Raw genomic sequence first — 6,798 nt, 5'->3', positions numbered from 1 at the left:
AAATACCTAAAGATAACAGGAAAAAGGAAAAAGAATAAAAAATTTGAGGATAGTTTCAGGGACTTCTGGGACAACATCAAGCATACCAACATTTGCATCATAGGGGGAGCAGAAGGAGAAAAGAGAGAGGAAGAAATTAAGTCGCAGACCATCCATCCTCAGAGGGAAGGTGGGGAGGAGAGGAGTGAGAGATCAACCAAATGACTTGTGTGCATGCATATAAGCATAACCAATGGACATAAGACACTGGGGGGTAGGGGAGGCCAGGGGATTGTCAAGGGTGGGGGGGAAAAAAGGAGACATATGTAATACTCTTTGTAATACTTTAAGCAATATAAAAATAAAAATAAAAACAAACAACAACAACAACAACAAAAGCTTCCCATTTTTGTCCATAAAGGAGCAGCATTGGATGCAATGAAACACGTGTTCCAAAGGACCTGCTCTCAGCATCACACATTTGCCGAAAACTCCTATTGCAGGATTCAGGGGCAGAGAAGTTAGAGGCAGAAGAGAGAGACCCTTTTCTATAAAGACAGTGCATTAAAGGTGCTCAGATTTGCCCCTTCATAGAGAGCTCTGGTAACACCCGCCCCCTTTTAAAATGATCTCTTGTCATCATAATTCCTCCATTAAATTTATCATTTTCATTAGGAAATTACTTACAAATAGAATAAATGCTCTATGCCTCTAAAAGATTCCCATGAAATTTCAGTGATTGCGTTTAAGTGTAGAGAAAGGTACTTCTGTGGTTCCATACAATTTTAAGACTCTTTTTTTCATGAACATTATTTCCTTTATCCTCACAAAAATCTTATCCAGTAGCTTTTATTATCCTTCTTTATCCAATGAAGATCTAATCAAATGAGTATTACATAATTTATAAGGTCAAACCTCTAGTACAAGTCAGAGCCAGGATTCAAATTCAAGTTTGTCTGTCTACAAAATCCATGCTCTTAACCACTAACTGCTCCTCCAACTGCACTTACTCCAGGCTGTGGCTAAGTGTGTTGAATTGTATCATCTGCAGCCTTTAATCAAATTCAGCACAACATATTAACACCTGATTTTGCATATTGCTCTACTATTTGCACAGCACTTTCACATCCTTCATGGATTTTGGATGATGCTCTGAACCAATCTTTAGAAATCTGAGCAATATTTAATCCCCACATGGAACGGAGTCTGAGAATATGGCTACTAGTTCATAAGCCTGAATTAGAAGGCCAACTCTGTCAAGGTCTGTGTGACCTCGTATAATTCCCTGAATCTTTCTGCGTCACAGAGGTCTTGTATATTAAATAATGTATGCATGTTAGGTATTTAGATTAATTATTGGCAATAGTAAGTACTCAGGAAATATTTAAATGCTCAGATACACTTCTGTCATTTATATTCCAAAGGGCAGGTAAAATATCACTTGATCATGACAATTTTACTACTAGTTATCTACCCAGAGGAATGAAAACATACTGCTACACAAAGACTGGTACACAAATGTTCTTAGCAGTTTTGTGCATAATAATAAAACATTGGAAGCAGTAATCGGCTGGTGAATGGATAAACAAATTGTGGTACATCCCAACAATAAAATACCTCTCATCAATAAAAGGGAGAGAACTACAATACAAATAACAACATAGACAAATCTCCAAAATATTGTGCTAAGTAAAGGAAGCAGATCCAAAAGCTATATGTCATTTGTGTAACATTCTCAATAAGGTAAAATCATAGGGACAGAAAATAAGTTAGTGTTTGCAAGGCTATTGGGATGGAGGAGGGAGACTTCTGTGAAGGGTCATGACGAGGGAATTTTTGTGGTGTTTGGCATATTCTATATCTTGATTGTGGTGTGCACACTTGTCAAAACTCATTGAACTGTATTCCTTTAAAAACATGAATTTCATTGTACACAAATTCTACCTCAGATAAATAAACAAGCTAAAGAAGTCAGATTCAACCGACCATGTCGTGCTTGGCCAAAATGTAATTGCAAAAGGCACCTCTTTCATACATTAATTTGCCTTCTTATATGTTAATTAGACTCCAGCTGCACTTTTATAGTAAATACAAAAAGAATGAATAGACCCAGCTCCAAGATCTGGCCACACAGCTTACCCATGGCAAAAATGGACCTAACAGTGTCCTGCAAACTTACACTGGTATTAACCTGCTTGGGCTGCCAAAACAGAATGCCACAGACTGGGTAGCTTAAAATACACACACACAAAAAAAATTGTCACAATTCTGGAGGCCTGAAGTCCAAGATCAGGGTGCTGGGCAGGTTTGGTTCCTGGCTAATAGCGGATGCCTCCTTGCTATGTCCTCATAGGGCCTTTCTTTTATATTTTAAGAAAATTTAAATTAGAGTTTACTTCAATATTATTTTTATTAGTTTCAGTTGTACAGCATAGTGGTTAGCCAATCATATACTTTACACCAAGCATGTCAAACTCGCGTGCCTCGTTTAAGTAAATGAGGCCTGCAGCCCGCCAGCCCACGAGTTTGACATGCTTGCTTTATACAGTGTTCCTGTGATATTTCCTCACCCAATGGGCACCATGTATAGTTATGACAATATTAAAGACTATATTCCCTATGCTGTACTTTACATCCCCATGACTATTTTGTAACTTCCAATCTGTACTTCTCAATCCCTTCACCTTTTTCACTCAGCCCCCCAATCCCCTTCCCGCTGGCAACCATCAGTCTGTTCTCTGTGTCTATGAATCTGTTTCTGTTTTGTTTGTTCATTTATGTTGTTCTTTAGATTCCGCATAAAAGTGAAATCATGTGGTGTTTGTCTTTCTCTGCCTGACTTACTTCACTGAGCATAATACCCTTTTGCAAAAGGTTCGCCATCACTGCCTAAGACCATCCTGCATATCAGATATTTACATTACGATTCATAACAGTAGCAACATTACAGTTATGAAGTAGCAACGAAAATAATTTTATGATTGGGTCACAACAGGAGGAACTGTATTTAAAGGGCCAGAAGGTTGAGAACCACTGCTTTAGGTTCACAGGGCCTTTCTTCAGTGTGTGCATGGAGGGTGAGCGAGCTCTGGTGTCTCTTTCTCTTCTTGTAAGGACACCAGTCTTAGCAGATTAGGACCTGTCCTTATGACCTCTTACCACCTGAATTACCTCCTTAGAGGGCTGATCTCCAAATACAGTGACATTGGGGGTTAGCACTTTAACAAATGAATTTTGGAGGACACAGTTCAGTCCATACAATACTCAAAGTGTCTATGGATGACGAACAACCTGTGGATTGTCCTGCTTCTAACAACTACCACAGTGTTTTAAAAATTGCTAATCACCATTCATAAATTTCTGCACATATTCTAAGAAATTTCTCCATCTATTTTTTATCTTTGATGAAAATAATAGTGTCTTGGGCTGGTAGTCTGCTTGTTACCATGGCAACAAGGATATCTGTGCTGCCCTGAGCAGTGTAGCAGTACCTCTGTACCTTGGTTCTGACGGAATGACTGCAAACTCTGTCCGAACAAACCAGTTGTATCATTTTCTTTTCTAGTAACGAGGTGAGAAAGTTCCCCATAGGTCTTCATACAGTAAACATAACAGAGCCTAGTTACATAGCCAGTAGCGACTCCCTGTAATGGCTTCAGCCCTCTTTAAGGAAAGGTACAACCTCATAGAGCATAGATCATTCTTACCCAGGGGATAGGTACGAACATCAGGTTCTACAGTAGAGATTTAAAACCCAATATGTGTTTTCTCCCTCTTTGGTTAGTAACTACACCTGTGACCATGTGAGAAGCTACATTTTCCATTCTTCCTTGCTACTAGAAGTGACTAACGCATCTAGATTGTTGTCTGGGACTCATGGAACTGATATGAAGGGAGCACATAACCAGCACATGTCTTTGGCTCGCTTACCCCTCTTTCCTTCTCCTTTCTCTTGGACTATAGATTTGATGTCTGGAAATACAGCAGCCATTTGGATGACTAGAACTTTAAGAACCATCTTAGGCAAGCAACAACTTCAAGGAGGGAAGCCACATATTAAGGAAGATGGAACTAAAACATGGTACAAATCTAAGTCCATAATGACCCCAAAGAGTTTCCGTACCAACCCTGGATTGTTGAACTCTTTCATATGAGGGAGAAATAAGTCTCTTACTAGCTGTGTAAAGCGAATTCCCAACTGATACAGAGTATAGAACAAAAATCTCAAAATGCCAAAATTCCCTTAGAAAGTCCTTTAAATTCCCCATAAAATACAATAAAGTAGCTTAGGTCTTGAATAGATTATAGGCATGCAGAGATCTTGAGCCCTTTAATTCGGGGGCCAGTCAAGAAAATAGACTGAGAGTCCATCCTTACATTGTTGTAAATTCGTAATTGCCCTTCAGAAATGATCTACATTGCTTTCGGAGAATGTAATTCAGAACTTAAAAATCATGTGTGCTATGAAAAGAAAAATGTTGGGAAGCACCAGCATATATAATCCTGATAGCTGATGACAACATATGCATATATGCTATATGTGTGTGTGTATGTGCATATATGGAATTACAATGTATGATTCGATCTTCATGAATGTATGATTTGAAGCATTGCCATTACTTCAACTGTATTACTTAATGTTTATGACTTTTAATTAACAGTTCAATTTTTTTTCAAGCCTGTTGAACAGCAGCATGGTCACCTGACCACTAGAGCAGGATGGCTGTGATATCTTTAAAATCCTTCATATTTTCTTGCCATAGGTTTTAGGGGAGCTAAGCTTGAATGCATCTGCATGTATGTGTTCTTTAAGCAGAATTGGGGGGCGGGAATTATCAATACAATTAAAATTGCTTTCTTTTCTCTTTTCCTTGTGTTTGATTCGATCTATTGAAGGGACAGAACGGACCTGATAATGAGGGGACAGAACGGACCTGATAGCTATGTCCCTAACTCCTCTCCCTCCCTAGGCCCCCGCCCCCCCTCAACCAACCAGAATCGGCCAAATCAGTGGTCAGAGTGTGCACCCACCCCCGACCCCAAGCCCTATAAATTCTTTGTTCCCTTGGGACTCGGGGCTCTCTCTCGCATCCAGCAATGGAGGCGGAGGGGGACCAAGCCCGGGCTTGAATAAAAGGACTCTTTGCTTTTGCATCGGACTCGGTTCCCTAGTGGTCTGTCTTGGGGGATCTTGAAATCTGGGCATAACACTATCACACATCTAAAACTAAAGTCATGCTGCCATGTGGCTCTGTCAAGCTGTGGGTAAATGGAGCTCTGAAGAGAATGGCAAATGCAGAAGTTCTGGAACTCAGAGTTCTCTATGGAATGTTACCAGGTTGCTAAGCTGTGTAAAGTATCTTAACAACCAGGGAGCCACGTACGCTCCTTGGAGCAAGAGTGGGAGAATCTGGAGGGAGACAGCTATATTCTTCTGGAAGTATTTGACATTAGACTGTCTCTGCCAATTAAAAACTCCCTGCTCAACTGCAAACATTTAAGGAAATTAAGTACAAGTCAGTATAGACCTATTTTGAGGCTTGAAGGGTATCAACAGCCTTGAGTTCCTGTCGACCAGACTGCCTTCTTTTAAAACTGTCCTCAGGTAAAACTTTAAATACACCATTTAAAGATAATCTTCAAAACTTTTAGGTGTGATTCAGTTAATGACTCAAGTTCATCTTCTTCTCAAGACTATGTAAAAGCCAAATAAGTCTGTTTTGAGGAAGTAAAGTATTATCTTTTAGAGTAGCCACCTATTTTGAGGAGATCATACAAACAAATATGCTAAATTTATGAGATAAAGACATTTCTTCTGTGGGAAACATTTAAGTTCATTTAATAGATACTTATTGAGCATATACTATGTGATAGGTACTGGGAATACAGAGGTGGAAAGTTGGACTAGAGAGAAGCAGAAAATAAACAAGGAAATGTAAAAAAATATGTCAAATGACACACTATGAAGACAGCTTAAGAAGGGTCAGGGTAGAGAGTGACTGAGGCTGGGATGGTGGTGGGAACTACTTTAGAGAAGAGTAAGGAAGCCTTGTGGAGAAAGTCTCATTATAGTGACAGCTGAAGTGAGAGAAGAAGCCATGGGAAGATCTCAGGGTCCTGCACTCTAGGCTAGTGGGCCTGAAAATGCAAAATGGTTCAGCCTTCATCACCTAAATAATAATCTTTGCATCCCTAGGGATTCATAGTAACTTTAGCTGTTCATTGAGCAGATATAATATTCTCCTTTTGTAAGCATAAATTTTACATACGTGCTATTTTGAACCTAAAGTATTAATATTTAATGCAGATGTGTGATATTTTTCTAAGTAACAATGGCCAGAGTTAGGATTGCTAATACTTTGAAAACCACCTATTTTGAGGATTTTGTAATTTAAAGGAAATTCAATAATTTAGAGGCCCAGTGCACAAAATTCGTGCACTCAGGGATGGCGGGCGGGGGGAAGGATGTTCCTCAGCCTGGCCTGTGCCCTCTCGCAGTTCGGGAACCCTCAGGGGATATCTGCCTGCTGGCTTAGGGGATAAGGCCTAAGCTGGTAGTCAGACATCCTTCTCACAGTCCAGGGCTCTTGTAGTCCAGGTCCCCTCGCTCCTTACCGCCTGCCTGTAGTGGAGGCAGAAGAGGTTCCCACTACCACTGCTGCACTCGCCAGCCGTGAGCCCAGCTTCTTGCTTAGCAGCGTTCCCCCTGTGGGAGTGCACTGATCACCAGGGGGCAGCTCCTCTGTTGAGCGTCTGCCCCGTGGTGGTTAGTGTGTGTCATAGTGACTAGTCCAGTGATGGCGAACCTATGACACGTGT

The sequence above is a fragment of the Myotis davidii genome, unplaced genomic scaffold (genome assembly GCF_000327345.1).
Source record: "Myotis davidii unplaced genomic scaffold, ASM32734v1 scaffold226, whole genome shotgun sequence".
NCBI lineage: Eukaryota > Metazoa > Chordata > Mammalia > Chiroptera > Vespertilionidae > Myotis > Myotis davidii.
The sequence above is the reverse complement of the archived record's forward strand: the minus strand, read 5'-3'. Positions refer to the sequence as shown.